Consider the following 21,149-nt stretch of genomic DNA (forward strand, 5'->3'; position numbering starts at 1 on the left):
TGATATCTAACCTTATAGATACCCTTCAGAACTTAGGAATATATTATAGCAATCCTATCCAGCTTTGAATGTCTGTGATCAGTTCAGAAATGTTCATTTATGTGTGCCCAAACTGTCAGAGCTTGCTGCCATATAACCTATTTCTCTGTCTGGAAGCTGAAACTTTTCTTTTGACATTGATTGATGTATTCTCCTTAGAGAAAATTGTAGATATTAATAAAAACACAGATAAACACATATACATACACAGACACATGCAGAAAAACACACACATGTTCACATAGGCACACACACACAGTTACATGCACAAACACTCACACACACACATGTACATGCACACACATGCTCACACAGGCACACACACACACACACACATGCACAAACACACACATATTCTCACACAGGCACACACACAGACACATGCAAAAATAAACACACATGTACATACACATGTTCATACAGACACACACATGCACAAACACACACATGTGTTCACACAGGCACACACACATGCAAACACACACATGTTCACACAGGCACACACAAATGCACAAATACACACACATGTTCACACAGGCACGCGCACACACATGCACAAACACACCCACACATACACGTTCACACAGGCACACAGACACAGACACAGACAGACACACACACACACACACACACACACTATCTCATTGGCTTGAAGTGACCCAGTGCTTTATGAAATACACTGAGAAGAAGTCCTCATCAGGTCAAGCTTTCATTTGTTTGAAAATTTTGTAGAAGGTTTTGTATTAATAACATGTAAATTATTTTCAAGTTTATTGTATAAACAGAGTAGACATGAACAGAATCAAATGCAAAAGTGCATTATTTCAACAATTCTATTACCTCTACATATCTATGTTCTGCAAACACAGTCTATATATTCCATATATATGGTCACATGCCTATATATGACACATGCTTTAAATATATATATATTAGGATATAAAAAGCATAAATATCCATATCACTATTGATACTTCTGTTAATACATGTTTTAGTTAGCATTTCCATTTTTGTGAAGAGACACTGTAGTCAAGGTGACCCTTACAAAAAACATTTAACTGGGGCTGGCTTACAGGTTCTGAAGTTCAGTCCATTATCATCATGCCAGGAAGCACAGCAGTGTCCAAACAGGCATGGTGCTTGAGGAGCTGAGAGGAGTTCTACATCTTCATCCAAAGGCAGCAAGTAACATTCTCTGGATCACATTGGTTAGACTTAAGCATATATAGGAGACTTCAAGGCCTCACTTCCACAGTGACACACTTCCTCTAACAAGGCTACACCTCTTCCAATAAGGCAACACCTCCTAATAGTGCCATTTCCCATAGGCCAAGCGTAATCAAACTACTACAACATGGTTCAGAAATCTTTGTGTTTCACTGCATACTGAGACACTGAGTATTGAGCATTCATCAGATAGATATGCCTCAAAATAATTAATCTGTCTTCCATAAACAATAAATGGATGAACTGCTGGTGTAAAAGACAGTGTTACAGAAAGCATCATGTAATTATGACCTCTCAAATTTTTTTTTAGAAAAAACAATACACAGAGGCAGAATTGTTTTTCTTATGCTCATTTTTGGATCTAACAAAATCTGCAAGGCTGTCTCTAGCTAGACCTCTGTGCTCACAGTACTTGAGAAGGCTCTGTCCTCAAATTCTTTTATGATTTGATATTTCAGTTATTTAATTTATTTTTCATTTTGTTTTTAACAATCAGAAATAGAAGAAATCTTAATTTTTATTAAGATGAAATTTGTAGTCATTGTGGAATAGATTGTACAAAGTGGGGTGGGGGGGACTGTGCCTATCAGAGTAGAAATGTTTCACTCACCAAACATGTAGGGTACTCAGAACATATGGAACCAGGAGTGGGGTGGGTAGCTTTGCTTTGTTGAGGGAATATAGAATCCAGGGCAATTGTGGCTCAGCTTGTGGCCACTGTGAATTTGGGGCCTACCAATGGTCATTTTCATGCTGTTATTGTGAGGTAGAAACAGGTATATACACTTTTCTGGACTGTGTGTATCAGTTCTCAAATGAATGATGGGGATATTCATAGTCAAGAAGATGGATTTAATGGATGTCACCAATTCCTAAATTGTGTTCATTTTCCTCCTACAAGTTCAATGTTTTCATATAATGATTATTGGTAAGTAGACCAACTTTTTAAAAAAGCCTAATCTGATATTTATCAAAAAATACATTTAATAAGTAGTTTCTAGAACATTGTAACAGCAATGTTCATATCATTTAATTGAAAAAAGTTTTAAAAAATTATGCCTATTTGATGGGTGACTAACCACTGAGCCTTTGTAAGGTGATTTAGAATATGATCCTTATCATCAACTGCTTACATGTGGACCCCAGGTACTCTATAACTCCCCATTAATAAATTTCTTTATTGCCATGCAGATTTCATGGAGCCTTGATTTATATACTTTATAATAGTCACACCCTTTGACTTTACTTTTCCTAAATATTGTTGTTCACCATTTATAAAACCTCTTTGTTAAACTAATCTTTTGAATGGCTAATTTTCATTAAAATGATCATGCTTATATTGCGAATGTCTTGGATTTATAGGTTAATTACAGAAATATAGCTTTAAATTATTAAGTCTGGTTTAAGGAACAGTGTCTCCCAGTATTTACATTTTTGCTTTGTTTCCTTAATTAAAAATATTCTATGTTTTGTAGTATTTCCTCATGAGTTTATCTATAGTACAAACTACCTCCATTTCCCTCTTTCTCTTTCATACCAGTTTCCCCACTTAACAGGTCTCTGCATGTAGCCCAGGTTGGCCCTGAGCAGTCTGTGCTTCTGCACATGCTTCTACAGTGTCAGGTAACAGGCCCACACCACTACACCTGCCTTGGTTTCTTTCTAGTTTTGCAGTGCTGTTAATAATTACTAAGTTGAAAAGACTGACATGTTTGTTTTTCATATCTTGTAAAGTGCATTGTCTGAGTTCAGGTTGCCTTCTATTATTTTCCTCACTTCATTTGCTGGCTCTGTGGATTCCCATGGAGGACCCTCTGTTCTGTGCTCCTGAAATTCCTTTCTTAGGTTGAGGCCTTATTTCCATCCAAAATAATTCCTTTTCTAATAATTAAGAAAAGTTCAGCTTTGGAGGCAACCCTGTAGGCACCCACACTAGAGTTATCACCTACATTTCGAGAAAAACTCATAGAGTAAACAGTAGGTGGCTGTCACTGAAGGCATTTCTGTATCAATTCCATACTTTGTTCTTGTTCTCTATTTTTTTTATAGGTTTAAAGTAAATTGATCTCTGAAATAATGGAAAGATTTTATGAAGTTCCTTCACCCCTTCCACTCCACTTCTTAGAATAGTTCTGACAAATTAAAACTTAAACTCTTTATACAATTTCTCATAAAACAGTGTTGAGTTAGGGGCTTTTATATAACATGGTAAATATTTAATTAACTCTACAGTTCAACGTTTATCTATACTGGTACATTCAATTATTCTACCTGTTTTTAAGTCTGAAAAAATCCATCTCTTATTATTAACTACACATTTGGGTATAATTTACAAAGTATCCTTCTGAGTCATTGTTTAATTATGTATGTGCCTATCTCATTACTGGGATTCTATCTCCTTTGTTGGTGGGGGTATGATCAGAATTTGCCCAAGCTTCTCAGGTTTGCTGCTACACTTACTATTTAGTTTTAAATTCTATGTATCAGTCTCAATTTTAAACCATCTTTCATGATGAATTACTTGTCTTCTATTTGTGATTTTCTTCTAATATTTTTATTTTGTTTTAATGTTTTATGTAGCACATAGTTGTATTTCACAATGTTTGTCATAATGATTATTTTCCCCCAGTGCCTTCAATTTACACACATATTGTTTACTTTTACAAAGAGAGTTCAGTAGATTTCTGCTGAATTTTACTGGTAGAGCATGTTTTTCATATAAATATAATTTAATATACTAAATTATGAATTTATATAAATATATAAAACATAGTACAAAATTAAGCCGTGCTCCTTCATTTTGTACTATGTTATGACAAACATTCCTAAAGAGTTGTATTTTGAAATCATTCTAGACAGTGCACTTTATAACATCTCTTGATGGGATGCTGAAATTACAGCTCTTTTCAAATTTAGTGTTATTCTATGTCTGAAGCTATTTTCCTTGCTGCTCCTGGCTTTGCTCTTACCCAGCTCTGTCTCACAGTCTTCACTTGCTGGGCCTCTTTGGTAGTTACGTCATCCTCTTCATTTGTTTCAATGGTTTGGCATACTTTTCTTTTTCTCATCTTCCCTCCTCAGAGTAGGATGGGTTTGATTTTCCCTAATTCTACTTTTCTTGTGATTACTTTTGATATTTTAATGCATATACTGAAATTTAAAATGTCATACTGCAGATGCAAATTACTTAACTACGGGGACAAAATATCTGTTCAAAATGATTTATAGGACAAATGATTTATTTTGGCCCATGAATTTAGAATGAATGCAGCCTCTTATGGTGGGCATGAGACCATGCAATAGCTTACATAGTCAGGAATCCCTACACACACACACACACACACACACACACACACACACACACACACACACACAGATTCTAAACTGTCTTTCTTGTTTTCTTTTTCATTCTTTCTGATTCCTCAGTCCACTGATGATATGGCCCACATACAAGGTGGGTGTTTCTCCAGTTAAACCTCTTGGAAATACAGTCATAGCCATTCCCAGAAATCTGTTTCCTAGACAATTCCATATCTAGGTAAGCTGACAGTCAAGATTCACTAGCACAGAAGGCCAAGGGCAGAATGCATTGATGCATTTGTCTTTGTTAATTAGGTTATATATTTGATGAAAAGTCCTAATATTAAGTTTACAACTAGTGTGGCACAAAGAAATTCAACAATCTGATAAAATCCTTTGAAAAGAATCTTAAGGATTATTGTCTTCAAACCGAGGATATTTTGTATACAGCTAAAATCAGAGAAGAAAGAAGTGAATTTCAGTATAGATAAGTCCAGAATAGCTCCTGGTGGAGTTTTGCAAATGTTTGTAATTATTTGCTTAAAGTTTAAAATTATCTGGGAATTTTTTTTGTAACATTTGTACAAGAAGTTAGCCTTCCTTGGTTTGATAAAACTCGGTTGAAAGTTTCATCATGTTTTATATTCTTACTGTTTCTTCCAGGAGTTTGTCAAATGGTACCCATACCAGGAGAGTTCGATGGTCTGTGAGTCTGAAAAATAATTTTTCCCTCTGCCAAACTTAGCAAAACTTAATCTACTTATGACACAGAACATACGAACACATTCAACTTTGCATTAAAATTACTTATATACATATCATCTACTGTGTTAGAGTTATTTGAGGACAGAAGGGTTTTGGAAACAGTTTTCTATCATGTCTATAATTTAGTAAAGCTTCATGGAATGGCAGACGTTCTGAAAACACAAACTTGCTCTCACTTAGTCTAGCTTGTAGAAGGAAAACATCTCAGTATAATAACTGGAAAAGACAGGAATAAGAACAAAGTGATCCTTCATTATTGAGAAACTCTCAGTCTTTAGCAAAATGTTCTGTGTTTTCAAATGTGCTCCTTCTTCAACCGACTGCTGCTTTGACCTACACTAAAGCTTCATCATCAGGCACAGGCTCCCCATTTCCTTGATTTATTGCAAAGGATTAAAGTGCTCACTGGTATTTACTTTTGATGATTTATGCCTAGATTATATTTACAGTCAATGTGGAAGAAATATTGAAGGGTGTATTCACACCAACATTTTTCAGAAACAGCCTGGCTGAGAGCAGATTGGCAGCCCATAATAGAACGACTCACTTCCAATACCATCAGTCTCCTACATACTAATAGCAAGAAAGAGATGCTCCTTCTTCATTCGTTCATTTATTCAGCCAACCAGCAAGTCAAGATTCACTTATTAAAGTGCAACAAAAGCCAGAAAAGCACACGTGGGCATCAACTGTGTGCTATATCCTTAAGGCCTTCCCAGCATCAATTCTTTTACAGTTAAAATCCGGTGTGATTTCTTTGTAGTATTCACGCTGAGTTATAAAGCTAGTAGCTTCCTTATGTTAAAACCAAAACCAAAACTAAAACGTATATTGCCAAATGCTCCCCCCAATCTGTTTAGCTTTTTGTTTCACTTTGCTCAGTATTGTTAGGTACATATAATCTTTGAATTTGGAAAAAAACAAAAAAGAAAAGAAAAAAGAAAGCATTTTCTCTTCACTAATAAGGTTTGAAAATACAAAGCTAAAGTGTTTCTTGTGTGGCAGAGTTTCCTAGAGTATGTTGCTTCTCTGTTTGTTGTGACAGGATCTCCCTGTGTTGCTTTGCTTGTTGACTTATAATGTCCCTGCCAAAACTTCTCGCCTGCTGGGATCACAGGCATGCATTGCAATACCCATTGTTAGATCTTTAATATGTAAAGGCTTTTATTTAATCATAGCTTCATTTTTGTGTGATTTGCTTGGTGATACTTTTGAGAAACCAATGCATTACAATAAGTTTTTATTGTACATATTTGAGTGTCAAAGGTTAGACTGTATTTGCAAATGTGTATGCCAATTTATGCCATAACAGCTGTTTCATTATAATTAACATCTTCAAAGTATCAGCTTAGCAAACTTTTTCACCAATAAAAGTGATGTGTAGGATGTTGCAATTAATGTGCTAATTGGATGTATTAGTAAAGGCGACAGAGGCTCTATGCACATTGTGAAATAAAGCGTGCCTTGCAGAAATGCCAGAGTCCACAAATGTAGGAGTGAAGGAGAGTTTGAAAGGAGCAGTTAGATAATCAGAGAAACTGTCTCACTGGCTTTACCAATGTTACTCAAAGCCAGGTCTTAGAGAGAGGCTTCCCAGGATCTCTGGCAAAACCATTCTGGAAGGGACTTTCTATTTCTGGGACAGGTGACAATCAGCAAGACAGACAGACATGATGGAGAGCTAGACATGGAATGGGGACAAGAGGGGTTCTTTGGATTACCTGACCTTGTGCATCTCTTCCTCATCTGTAACTGCCTGACTTCCAAGTGTAATGGTGGCTCTAACATCCAAATCTCTCACGCACTCTTAATTTGGCCATCTCTAACAAGAAAACACCTAGGGAAGGAGATTACAGAAAATGACATTCCAACTCTGGCAGTTTGACTCGTACTAAAAGTGCTACTGTGAATGAAGGATGTGTTCAGCCCCTGTCAGAAAATACACTTTGTTTCTGGCATTTTTCTAGACCCCCTGCCTTTGCCATCACAGCTGGTTGAGTAAGTTTGAACCAGGGGCTGATATGAGAAAGGGCTTAACTCTTAGATTAGTTTCCTTGTTTGCTAAGGGAAAAAAGCCTTGGAGTCTCTTGGATTTTCAAATTAAGGAGATAAAGTATCTTCAACTTACTCCTATATAGTGAGATATAAGTTGTAAAGGCATAATAAAGATTACATAGAAATGTAAGAAAAACTCAACACTAGTCTGGGAAATCCACTAAGTTCTAGCAAGAACTAGCGTAAAAATGGAGAATATAGATGGTAATCTCTAATCATAAGGGCAAACTTAAAATGGAGAAAAATATTCCCTTTCATTCTTGTGTGGAGTTCACTTTAAAAAAAAAAAAGAAAGAAAGAAAAGAAAAGAAATAAACACTTGATAGTGTCATTTTTTACCAAAATTGTAGGAAACATTTTAAAGAGGTTTTGAATGCTTACTTTTTCTTGCTTTGCAATTTCTTCAGTGTGCTATATGAGATAAACTTACTTCATTGGTGAAGTTAATTTCCATGTGAATTTAATGATTGATAGAGGAAGTGGTTTTGACAATATTGAAATGAAATTGCCTTTGCTGTAATTAGAAGGGCATGCATATGTAACATAGTTACTTTTCTCAGGCATCCATGGCACACCTACTATGTTCTAGTAACTCTGTTCACATTGTCCATGCAGTGGTCTAATGAAACAGAAGCCACAGGCTAGTCTGGTGGTGTTCAAACAGCATCCAGGTCTCATTTCTGTAAGGAGATGTGTTCTAAGGTAGAAGTAGTCATGTCTTTGGCAAGTACAGTCAGCACAAGGAAAGGATCTTCAAACAGTGACATCAAGAAAGAGGTGACTCTTCTGTTCATTATCTTTAGTAAAAAACAAGCTAGCTCACGTTTGCCAGGATATGAAAACTCAAACAGGAAACCTTTTCACAGAAACTCCCTTGAGCAGAGGCTGGTGGAATGATCACACGGTGGTTCAGACAAATGACCTGATAGCAATTAGACATGCAGAGTAAAGTGATGAATAAGACATAGGCGCTGTATATGTCCCAAAATTTAAGTTTGAATTGAACATAGGCCTAAAGGTGACTCACACAACTATGAAGCTATTTTAAGATAATACAAAAGAACAATCGAGTTAGGATGGTAAAGAAAGCATGTTCCTTTCTCCAGTTTTTACTAATAAGGTGTCTAAAAATAAAAGTAGAACCCAGGAAGCAGGATTTCTGCACAAGAAAGAGTCTTTATAAGAAGCATGGAAAAAGCAGCCTGTTTTAGTTCAGAAAACAAAATATGGTTTTTTGTTATTCAAATTGAGCTGAAATGAGAGGAGAGGAAAAGGCTCCCAGGAACTAGGGCCATTCTGAATATTTTGTTGTTTCTGTTTTCATTTTTAAGACAGGGTCTTGTATTGTACAGGCTAATCTTGGTCAAACTCTAGATACTAGGTACTAGATCCACCTACAATTTCCCACATACTGGGACGACAGGTATGAACCCCCATGTCTAGATGAGGTTTTCAAAGTTCACTACTTTCTTTTGGTATCATTGAAAAGCAGTGTAATTTACCTTATAAAATATTTATCATTTTTTTTATCAATTAGTAAATATGTTTGGTTTTTATTGCATTTCACATTCCTAAAGGTAGAATGTATCTCTATGTTGCTGGTATGTTTTTTGTAATAATTTTCTTCAAAATTACAACCTTCCCTTATTCCACCATTCCTCTTAAGCAAGAAGATTAACAACTCAAAATAGCTATAGGAAATCCCTAAAACTGACCAGACTCACTAAGCCCCTCACTACCAGAGTAAGTGAGTCAAGCTGCTAAAGTTGCTCCTGGACTTGTGAAAATTCTATGCCCCAGTATAGGGAATGCCAGGGCCAGGAAGTGGGAGTGCGTGGGTTGGGGAGCAGGGGGAGGGGGGAGGAAACTAGGAAAGGGGATAGCATTTGAAATGTAAATGAAGAAAATATCTAATAAAAAAAAGAAAGAAAGAAAGAAAGAGAGAGAAAGAGAGAGAGAGAGAAGGAAGGAAGGAAGGAAGGAAGGAAGGAAGGAAGAAAGAAAGAAAGAAAGAAAGAAAGAAAGAAAGAAAGAAGAAAGAAAAAAAGAAAGAAAGAAAGAAAGAAGAAAGAAAAAAGAAAGAAAGAAAGAAAGGAAGGAAGGAAGGAAGGAAGGAAGGAAGGAAGGAAGAAAGAAAGAAAGAAAGAAAGAAAGAAAGAAAGAAAGAAAGAAAGAAAGAAAGAAAGAAAGAAGAAAGAAGAAAGAAAGAAAGAAAGAAAGAAAGAAAGAAAGAAAGAAAGAAAGAAAGAAAGAAAGAAAGAAAATTGCAGCAAAGACTGGCACCAAGATAGCTGCCCAAAACAGAGTATGACCAACCAAATTCCTTGGAAAGGATACTTTCCCACTTGTTAAGATACCTTCAGGCTTTGTGGTAGGGCTTCTCAGTACAGTTATCTTTGAGTCATTTCTTCATGTAATCCCTCACCTATACTCCTGAGAGTAACCTCAATAAAACTCACTGATTTGCAAGATTGGATTTGAGTGGTATCCATAAGATTGGTGTATTGTGGGCTCCCTTTCTAGAGTAAGTAGACTTGTGTATGTAGTATCTCTCCCTTTCTAGAGTAAGTAGACTTGTGTATGTAGTATCTCACCAGAAAAAAAAAAGTTTTGTCATACAATGGCACCCTACAGTAGTCAGTGGTTTTACCCTGGTAATGACTGCTATGGGTTTTCTTTGGATGCAACAAAACTCAAACACCAGATCAATGCATAAGACAAAAATTTATTGTAATTAGTCTGTTACTGATCAGGGGGAGTAGAACACAGAATCTGAACTGCAAAGCTGAAGGATAGTTGTATAGCATATTTAAAGAATGAAACTACAGTTATTGTTGACATTGGACCCTGCATTTTGAGCAATCTTATAGCCTTCATAAAGGAGAAGATAGGAACAGTGCAGCTGATGGTCCCAAACCAACAATATGAGACCCTGAGGATAGGACCTGAAGAATATGAGTTATTTATCCAAGACCACTGACTGTTGCTCCATGGTTGGAGCTTGTACAAGAAAAAGGGGGGAATGATGGCTCCTATGGCCTTTTTTCCCAGTCCCACAATCTACTTACAGATTCCCCTTCTCACCTGGGATCAAGGTTAGGCCAAGTTCCATTATTTACTCACAGGAACATCCTTGAATACAAAATTCTCAGAATGTACTGACTGATAGCCACCTGACCATCTGGAAAGTCCCAGGTAGAGTTCAAATGCATGCCACGCTTGCTACCCAATAGATTTTAAAGGTCAATATGCTTAGCCAATAAGTTTGAGCTGTAACCATTCTGATGTAACCTGTGTCCCTAAAATGTATTAAAACTGTTTGTAATAACCATTTGGGGTTGCCTTCTCATCACTTGCCTTGAAGGACTGATTGAGAGTTGACCCCAACTGCCAGAAAATAAACCTCTTGCTTTTGCATCTAGAAAAAAAAAAAAGGATGAAACTATAAAGTTGAGAGGGAAGCAAGGTAGGCTGGAGCACTGTGCAATCATATTCTGACATGAAGTTTGAACAAGGAGTTTCCACCAGTCAGGATAAGAGTTGATACCTGGGCCTGGGAACATGAATTTTGTTTGAACCTGTCAGCAAGTTGGAGAAGTTGTCCTTGACATTGATGGACTAAGAAGGCAATCTTCTTACAAGTTGTCCCTGAGAGAGCTGGACTCAGAAAACTGTGTCTTTACAACAGAACCTATTCAGGTATTAGAAAGCCCCCCAGGTCCTCTAGGGCCTGGGACTTTGAACATAGTTTCCCAGTATGATTAAATGGAGTCTGAAAACAAAACAGTAGTACTTGGAACACATTTCTTTCTCTTATTCCTGACAATGACTTATAAAATACCCATGCTTCATTCAACTGCAGCATTAAAGATAGATGAATCAGGATCTATACACTATATCTCAGTACTTTCAACATTTTGTGCAATTGTTTAACATCCACTAAGTTATCTAGTAAGTCATCATGTTGTTCTGGCATTAAAGAGGAGGCAGGATTGCCTTCGAAGAAATTAATCAGAGAGCCATGCAGTGAAACATAAAAAGACAGAATTATGAAAGCCAGGGTTACCAAAGGTTGACTAATGATGCAAGAATAGCTGAGGAAAGTCAGTTTTGTCAAATGCACACAAGAGTTGATATATCGACTATGGAAGAGTTATAAAGTGGTCATACGGATATACAAATGACTGCCTTGTGATTGCCAGAAGCCATGAGGAACAAGTGATTGATTCAGATTAAACAATGAGTAAGGCAAAAGTAACAAAGATCCATGTGAGACAATGGGAAAGACGTGAACAGAAAAGTAGAGATGTTGGAACTAATGATCTCCAGGAAGCTGGACATAGGAAATCATTACTCCGAAAGATTGGTGATGTAGATACCCAGAGTGTACAGGTATGGAGATTGACAGACCTTGTCGTATAACATCTTTATATACATTCGTTGAGGTGATATTTAATACTGACCAACTTAAATAAAAGATTAATTTTTATTTATGCGTTTATTTGTTGTGTGGGTATACACATCATGTATATGCAGCTGCCCATGGAGCTCAAAAGTTGTCATCCCTTTCCCTATTGCTAGAACTGTCAGTGGGTTTGATCCACCAGAAATGTGTGATAGAAACAGAACTCTTACCCTTTGTAGGGGCAGGGAGTGGTTAAAATACTGAATGATCTCTGTAGTCCCTCTTTTGTTTTGATTTAGTTAACATGGAACAATAGCTACATGAAAAATACATTTTCATCTCTTGCAAATTTCTGAGGAGATTTGTATGACACAGTGTTTTATATAAGGCTTGGTGAAATTGAAATCTTTTAATACTCCAATGTAATGTAATGTTCATGCCTTCTCCCAGAACTATTTTCTTTCTTACAGTATGATGGCAAGACAAGATGCCTTATTCCATTTTGTGTTCCAGCTGTCAAGAAATTGTGTTATGCATGTGGAGGTCCAGTTGTGTTTCTGAGTCCTCCCTTTCCTCCCTCAGGATATAGACACTGCTGCATACTTGGCTGGAAGAATGAAGCAGTGGACCCCTAAAAGGGTGGCATCATTAGGATCCCAGTCAGGCTGGGAGAGTGTGTGTGGATGGGGAGAATGTGGGGTGAGAAGGGGGGGTGCTTCTCAGAGGATCTTAATGTTACTGCATTTTTATATGAAGTTCTTCTCTAACAATCTTCAATGAAACTGTCTTCTGACATTATCTTAGCATATACACAAATCTTTATTAGGGGTAGGATTGTATGCACACACTTTTCTGGGAGGTGAGCAAGGTCTATACATACATATATGAATCTTGGAGAGTGGGAAGGGGTTCTTATTAGGGTGGTTTCATTTGCTGAGGCTGAGATATTGGGGATACCTCATTTGTATAAAGAGGCATTCCAGAAAGTTGAACCTATAATTTCACTAGGGCTTATGTGATGTTTCCAAGGTAGAGTGTTGGTTTGGCTCCTCAGATCAGGTGGAGAAGAAGAAGCCTAACAGCTATGAAAAGGCCAGACTTTAACCTTTGTAACAAGGTAACACAGGAATTCCAACTAAAGACAGTGTTTGATCACTTTCTGACATTATACGTCTGGTAGAATTATCTGCCCCTTTTGCTAACTTGGCCCCAACCCCTTGACCTTTATCTTTTACTATATTATATATGTTAAAATGCTATTTTGAGAAGATGGATCAAAAACACAACCATCGTGATGTATTTTAGAATTTATTTAATTTTCTTCTAAAATAAGATTTGGGCCTCCATTAATGGTTAATATTAATGTCTAGAAATGAAGGCTGGCATTGCTGGTCTTCCTTTGTGTGATCTATGTGACAGGAGCTCTTTATTCAAACTATTTTAAGGTTTGAGCTCATATCATTAATGATTCAGGTGCACTAATCAAATAATAAACCTCAAATCCACACTGATTTCAATCTTTATTCAGGACACCAGGGAAAATAATCAGTGTTTGCTGAAGGAATGAAGAAATTTGGAAAGGAAATAAGCGTTATTTAAAAAAAAAAAAAAAACCTCCTTGGAATATATTGTATAGAGAAGAAAGTTTGACAGCTTTTTAAAAAGATAATTGACAGCTTTTCTTAAAAGCCTCATTTTTCTTATTAGTTATGGCAATCATAACACAAGGCACTTAGAGCTTTATGTATTAAAAATAGTATGTATTTATTGTTTTAGAGTGGTACTGAAGTTTTCTCTTGTGGAGTGACAAGATTTAGAAGTTGTGTGAATAGTTCTTGTGCTTTTGTGTTGTTTTGTTTTGTTTGTTTTCTTTGCCTTCTAAAGAAAGGAAGTATGTGAAGTTGGATGGATGAGAAAGTAGTTCTTTAGTCTCCTCTTGTGTATGCTAAACTGGCAGCAGTGAACATTCAATAGCAAGGTCAATGACTTTTTAGAAATGATAGGGACAGAGCACAGATAATAACAGTAAAAGTGACAATTACAGTTTTAAGAGATATATATTTATATCAAGTATATAGAGTTATTTACTCTGAATTGAAAATTTCTCTCCCAGATGGAAGAAGGGAAGCTCAAGGAACTCATAAATCTCCATAAATTCAAGGAAGCTATAGGATTGAAAAAAGCCCCTTATCATAAAAGCAATAAGCAATTGATGGAGACAAGGGACAGCTATGATCAGGAAACTCCAGAGAAGTAGCTTAGTAAGTCATTGCCCATGCTGTGGTGGACTTTTCAGTGATGAAAGTGTCTTTGAGTCATCCATATTCCTACAAGAAACACTGCATCTATCTCCATCCATGCTTCTCTAGTAATTAACCACTCCCCACTCCCCAACTTCCACCCCTTATCACCAACCCCCCACCTCCACCTCTCACCCCCATCCCCCCACCCAAGGAAAAATAAAAGCTCACTGGCTGACCAGTTTAGACCTTGATAGAATTTATCTGTCACTGGTATTCTACCTAGTGTCCCTAGATGTCTATGTCTCCTGGAAAGTTATGCAACATAGATATTATGTACACAATTTTACATGCATTTTTCTTAAGTCCTCATACTAGAATGATTATACTTAGGTCTAGAACAACACTCGATTTAAAGTAACATAGTTATAAAGACTATAATTTTAGTAATTATGTGTTGACCTAGAATCCATCTAGATACATTTTCTTTGTAAAGGCAATTACTATGCATTCTTTGTCTATTTCATTTTTTAAATATTTACAAAGTTCATAATTTCCATTTTTATAAAACTGTACTTTCAAGTGAGTAGAGAGTGAGAAGTTTTTGAGAGAATAATTTCAACTATGTATCATCACACACATAAACATACAAAGACACATACACATATACACACACTCATTTGTATGTGTATATGTATGCGATCATCATGATATGGATCTTAGAACTGAGCATTGATTATTATTGAAGTTATAACATGACAATTTTCCTGCAAACATGTGAAGAAAAGAGCAGGACCATATCAGTAAATCCACTGATGAATCATACAGAATTATACTAGAGATCAGCTACATACCATATAGCTTCTGAAGTAATCTTCTTTTTAAAATATTTTTTATTACATATTTTCCTCAATTACATTTCCAGTGCTATCCCAAAAGTCCCCCATACCCTCCCCCCCCACTTCCCTACCCACCCATTCCCATTTTTTTGGCCCTGGCGTTCCCCTGTACTGGGGCATATACAGTTTGCGTGTCCAATGGGCCTCACTTTCCAGTGATGGCCGACTAGGCCATCTTTTGATACATATGCAGCTAGAGTCAAGAGCTCCGGGGTACTGGTTAGTTCATAATGTTGTTCCACCTATAGGGTTGAAGATCCCTTTAGCTCCTTGGTACTTTCTCTAGCTCCTCCATTGAGAGCCCTGTGATCCATCCAATAGCTGACTGTGAGCATCCACTTCTGTGTTTGCTAGGCCCCGGCACAGACTCACAAGAGACAGCTACATCTGGGTCCTTTCGATAAAATCTTGCTAGTGTATGCAATGGTGTCAGCGTTCGGAAGCTGATTATGGGGTGGATCCCTGGATATGGCAGTCTCTAGATGGTCCATCCTTTCTTCTCAGCTCCAAACTTTGTCTCTGTAACTCCTTCCATGGGTGTTTTGTTCCCAATTCTAAGGAGGGGCATAGTGTCCACACTTCAGTCTTCATTCTTCTTGAGTTTCATGTGTTTAGCAAATTGTATCTTATATCTTGGGTATCCTAGGTTTTGGGCTAATATCCCCTTATCAGTGAGTACATATTGTGTGAGTTCCTTTGTGAATGTGTTACCTCACTCAGGATGATGCCCTCCAGGTCCATCCATTTGGCTACGAATTTCATAAATTCATTCTTTTTAATAGCTGAGTAGTACTCCATTGTGTAAATGTACCACATTTTCTGTATCCATTCCTCTGTTGACGGGCATCTGAGTTCTTTCCAGCTTCTGGCTATTATAAATAAGGCTGCTATGAACATAGTGGAGCATGTGTCCCTCTTGAAACCACAACATACCCAAACCTATGGGACACAATGAAAGCATTTCTAAGAGGGAAACTCGTAGCTCTGAGTGCCTCCGAGAAGAAACTGGAGAGAGCACACACTAGCAGCTTGACAACACATCTAAAAGCTCTAGAAAAAAAGGAAGAAAATTCACCCAAGAGGAGTAGAAGGCAGGAAATAATCAAACTCAGGGGTGAAATCAACCAAGTGGAAACAAGAAGAACTATTCAAAGAATTAACCAAATGAGGAGTTGGTTCTTTGAGAAAATCAACAAGATAGATAAACCCTTAGCTAGACTCACTAGAGGGCACAGGGACAAAATCCTAATTAACAAAATCAGAAATGAAAAGGGAGACATAACAACAGATCCTGAAGAAATCCTAAACACCATCAGATCCTTCTACAAAAGGCTATACTCAAAAAAACTGGAAAACCTGGACGAAATGGACAAATTTCTGAAGTAATCTTCTAGATTACACAAAATAATCTATTCAGTATTATCAGAAAATAGTATATGACAAATCAAATAAAAATGTTAGATTATATATGTGTGTTTACATAAAATAATAGACAGCAGAGTTTCATATTTAAAAATAGAAATGCATGGAGCTAAGTACTCAAACCTGTGAGACTTTGAAAAATAGATATGTGTGTATGTGTGTGTGTGTCTGTGTGTGTGTGTGTGTGTGTGTGTGTTTAGTTGGAGACTTTGAGTCCATATAGCCCTAGGTAGCCTTGGAATCCCTATGTAGAGCAAGCTGGTCTCAAACTCACAGACGTGCTTACTCTCTTCTCCCAACATGCTGCTGGTACATGTGTAAAGTGATCGGGAAAGTGGATGACAGATTTCCTAAAACTGGATCACAGGTGTCTGTGTACCTTCCTGTGTAGGTATTGGGAAGTAAATATGGGTGTTTTGTATAGAATTAGACAAGCACTGAGACATCTTAAGCACTGAGACATCTCTCCAACTACAGCCATTCATTTTTAAAGGAGGCCATATTGATGCAGTTGGAAATTTCTCATCTGGATTCTTGTACTTTCCTTTAAGAACAAAGTAGGCCACCTTTCATTTTTCCTACTGTATCAGGACTACTCATCTTGCATGGAGATGGCATTTGTTTGCAAAGAAGTAAAAGATTCTCAGCAGAGAGTGGCCGGAGGCACAGCATACTTGTAGGCAAAACAAGAGTGAGGGTTCTAGCTTGGGCTTGTGATTTTGTCACAGTTCCAGGTTGGAAAGCTTTGTCTGCTTTATATATTTAGTTGTATTTCCCACAAAACATGAAATACTGCAGTATTATTTCTTTCTCTTTATCCACAAATAAAGAGTATGGCAGAATCATAATATTCATCATATACATAATGATGAATGCATTTATTTTAAAAGACTCATCCAGCTTAATTTCTATTCACGGCAGTAAAGGGACAAACTGCTTGAATAAATTCTGGTTTTCAGAATAAGTACTACTACACCACAATTTTAATCATATAATCAGGGGAAATTGAAGACACTCTACTGGCTGCACTATTAAAAGTCAACAATTGTGTTTTTATGTTTAAAATCAATGAATTTGACTGCATAAAAATAAAAATCAGGACGGGAAAGATGCTTCAGTGGTGGGAAAACTTGCTAATTTTGAAGGGAATTGAGCTTTGGTTTCTAGCACCATCATGGTGGTTTATATCCACTTGTAACCCCAGCTCAAGGGTATCTACCACTCTCGTCTGACTTTAGGCACCAGGCACACACTTGGTATGTTCATTCCAAAGATGTAAGGACAAAGTCCACCCACTCAAATCATCAAGGTCAAATTAATTAAAGCATGCTTATGTATTCAAGTACCCAGGTTGCATCCCTAGAAGGCAGGGTTCAAGAAGCTGGCATTGGATATGAGGAAGATAAGGTTTTTTTTAATAGATTAAGGATAGGAGGCTTCAAAATGAGTGATTTGGTGGGTACGATAGTCATAGTTATAGGAGAAAAATATAAACAGAACAAGTAAGTCTTAAAGACTTCCTGAAACAAAGAAATGATTGCAAGGTGATTGTACCAAGATAACCATAAAAACAGGTAGTAATAACAAGGTAGTCCTAACAACTTTTTGAAATAAGAGTAGGGTTGCATGATGATAGTAATAACTCTTGAAATAAAGATGTGGTTGAACAGGTATTATAGAACAATTTGTAGTTAAGGCTACACGTGGGACTTGATCTTTGAGAAATAGAGGTTAATTTGTATACAGGTATAAACCTAGTTTGTCTTTACTATACGATGGCTTTTAAGCCTAAGATGGAAGCAGACTGGTTCATCAGGTGTATAGATATCCGTAAAGGCAAACTTAAACATATGAAGGGAAAATACATTTCTGTTTTAAATTAAAAAATCCAACAAAAACGTGCACAGTGAAGTCAATAACAAATCGTTATGAAATAATCGAGTCAATAACACACACAAATCGCAACTGACAGAGTAGGAGAAATACCACACATAATATAGCATATTTGACATGGCTTTGCTGTACAGAATATATAAAATATTCACACAACACAAACACAGGACTAATGACAAATTGCTCATAGTGCTTTAACATAAATTTCTGGCTTTTATTTGTCTATCTGTATGGGGAAATGGATCAGTTCATCACAGATGAGTGTGCCAAGATTTCCAACAAACTCCCTCGTTAAGTAGAGCTAAGTGTATTACTTCTACTATCACAGGGAAGGCAAAGTACTTTCCTGATAACCTCAGTGGTATCTCAAGGAAGGAAATGGGGAAAAGTCCTCACAAAATAATGAGATACACTTCAAATAACTTACCATCTTTCCAGGCTTATTATAGGTGAGCGAATTTTATGGTATAACAAATTTGGGTTGATGGACACCATGTGAGTGTTAAAGTGAATCTCAATAAATAAACCATTATTTGATCCGCAAGCTGTTAGCCAGGTGAGAATTATATTGTCTGAAAAGGTGATCTGTTTGCTCAGATGAGCAAACTATTTTTCTTAGACAAATTGGTTGCAGAAATTTTCTGAGGCAGTTATACTGTGTATTGATCAGTGCACTTGTATTCCTGCCGGCACTCTCCAGAAAATATTGTTATGCCATAGGTGGGAAAAATACATTCAGCTCCTTGTCCTAGTTGTTAAGCTGAGAGTGTAGGCCTGGTCTCAATTCCTACCCTCCAATATCACTCTTTAGCCTCGACTCAGGAGTTGGTAAGGCATTTTGGCTATGCTTAATTTTCCAGGGAGGCTTCAGCTTGTAAAATAAATAATGTGTTTTCCTGTTCTTGTGAAGTAATTGTAGTTAGAGTTGAGTTAGGCGTGGTGAGATGACATTTAGCATCTCAATATCACTGTTGAAGAGAATATACCTACAGATGCAAGGGTTATGGTGCCATTGCTCACTTTGAATCTGGAAGCCTAGAGTGTCAAAGGGCACAAAATCCATTCTGGTCTGACCAGTTTACATTTAGAAATTATATACATTATATAATATATATTACATATAGAAAGGTGGGTCACACATATCACCACAAGCAATTGGCACATGTTCACACAGCAGGTTGGTGAAAAAGTGGGGCTGAAATCTGATCACAGTAAGAGTCTGTACATACTTGACCCCAGAATAGTTCTGATCATGATTTCTTCCAGTCCACAGGCCAACTCACTTGACTTTCACAATCAGCATATGTTGCAAAGAAAATTAAATATTCAAAAGAAAATTCATTTCACTTTTAGAGAGTCAGCTTTTGTTCTACACAAAACTTCATCTAATTAGTTGAAATTCATTCATATTGAGGCAGGAATTCTGAGTTATGTACACTAGGTTTAAATGTTAATTTACACATCCATATACATCTTCACAGAAACAGCTAGGTTATAAATCTGTTAAGAATGGTGCACACTGTGTCTCACAAATCTTGTCACATATATTTAACCATCACTATAAGCAAAAAAAATCACCTATGCTCATTTATTTTCTATAATTTTCACAATAGGTAAGATACAAGTGATTTATAAAAATATAAGGGTAACGTTCTTCTAAGACAGCACATATTCCTGTTTGTAAAGTTAATTTCTCACATAGCAATTAGATTGACTTACATCAGTAATTTCGTGGATTCTTTCATGCCTTCGTATCTTCCCATACTGAATTAGAGACCTTGCTGGGATGCATGATTCAATGTAATCCAATCTAAAATGAAAAATTGAGTTTCCATTACAAAAATCCAAGTAAACAAAGGTAAGGATACAAAGGTATAAAGTTGTTTTCTTGGAAAGTATTTTTTTGTTTGTTTGTTTGTTTAAAGAGCCACTGGGTAAAGCACTTGCCTCTGAGCCTGAAGTCAACCCTCAGGATCAACAGGATAGAAGAAGTGAACCAACTCCTCCAAGTCAGCATATAAAACTGCTATGATATATATATATATATATATATATATATATATATATATATATATATATATATATATACATATATATATATATACATTAAAAATATTGCTCATAAAATATAGTTAAACTAATAATGTATTAGTTACCTTTCTGCTTGTTGTGACCAAATATTTGGCAAGAAACTGTTTAAGATGAAAAGGGATTATCGTGGCTCATTGTTTCTGTATAGTCAGTCATGGCAGGAACATGAGACAAGTGGTCACATTGTATCCCTAGGCAGGAAGCAGGAAGCAGATGGAAGTAAAGCTGTAATGTTATCACCAAGGTCCATCCCTAGTTACACCTAGCCTCCAGAAAGGCTCCATTCACTTCGGGTTCTGTAGCCATCACAAATAACCTAGCTAACTGGCGGTCAAGCATTAAATTGGTAAGGTACAATAGGGGACATTTCATATACAAACCACATAATTAACAACAGAGTCATGAAAGTTATATTGAGGTCTATTCAAAGTGCTGTTGTACAATATTCTGTTGGAAGGTGGATTTATTTGGAAGGAACAATTAGAATTAGTGAGTATCCAAAACAGAAAGAATCAGGTTACAAGGATTGATAGGAATAAAGGGCTGAAATAAGCAGATGAAGCCTGTCAGATTCAAGTTTTCATTTAGGGTTCTAGGATAGGTAACTTTTACTTTTGTTTATGTTCCTTTTAAAACACTTAGTAGAGGATACAGACATGGCTCAGATGATAAGAATGCTTACTGTGTAAACATCAAGAACTGGGTTCAAATCCTAAGACACTTCTGATCACATGGTCTGTGACAGCATCAATATAGAGGATAAAGACAGGATCACTGGAGCTTGCTGGCTGTCAGCCTAGCTGCAGGTTCAGT

The sequence above is a fragment of the Mus musculus genome, chromosome 3 (assembly GCF_000001635.26).
Source record: "Mus musculus strain C57BL/6J chromosome 3, GRCm38.p6 C57BL/6J".
In the NCBI taxonomy this organism is placed as follows: domain Eukaryota; kingdom Metazoa; phylum Chordata; class Mammalia; order Rodentia; family Muridae; genus Mus; species Mus musculus.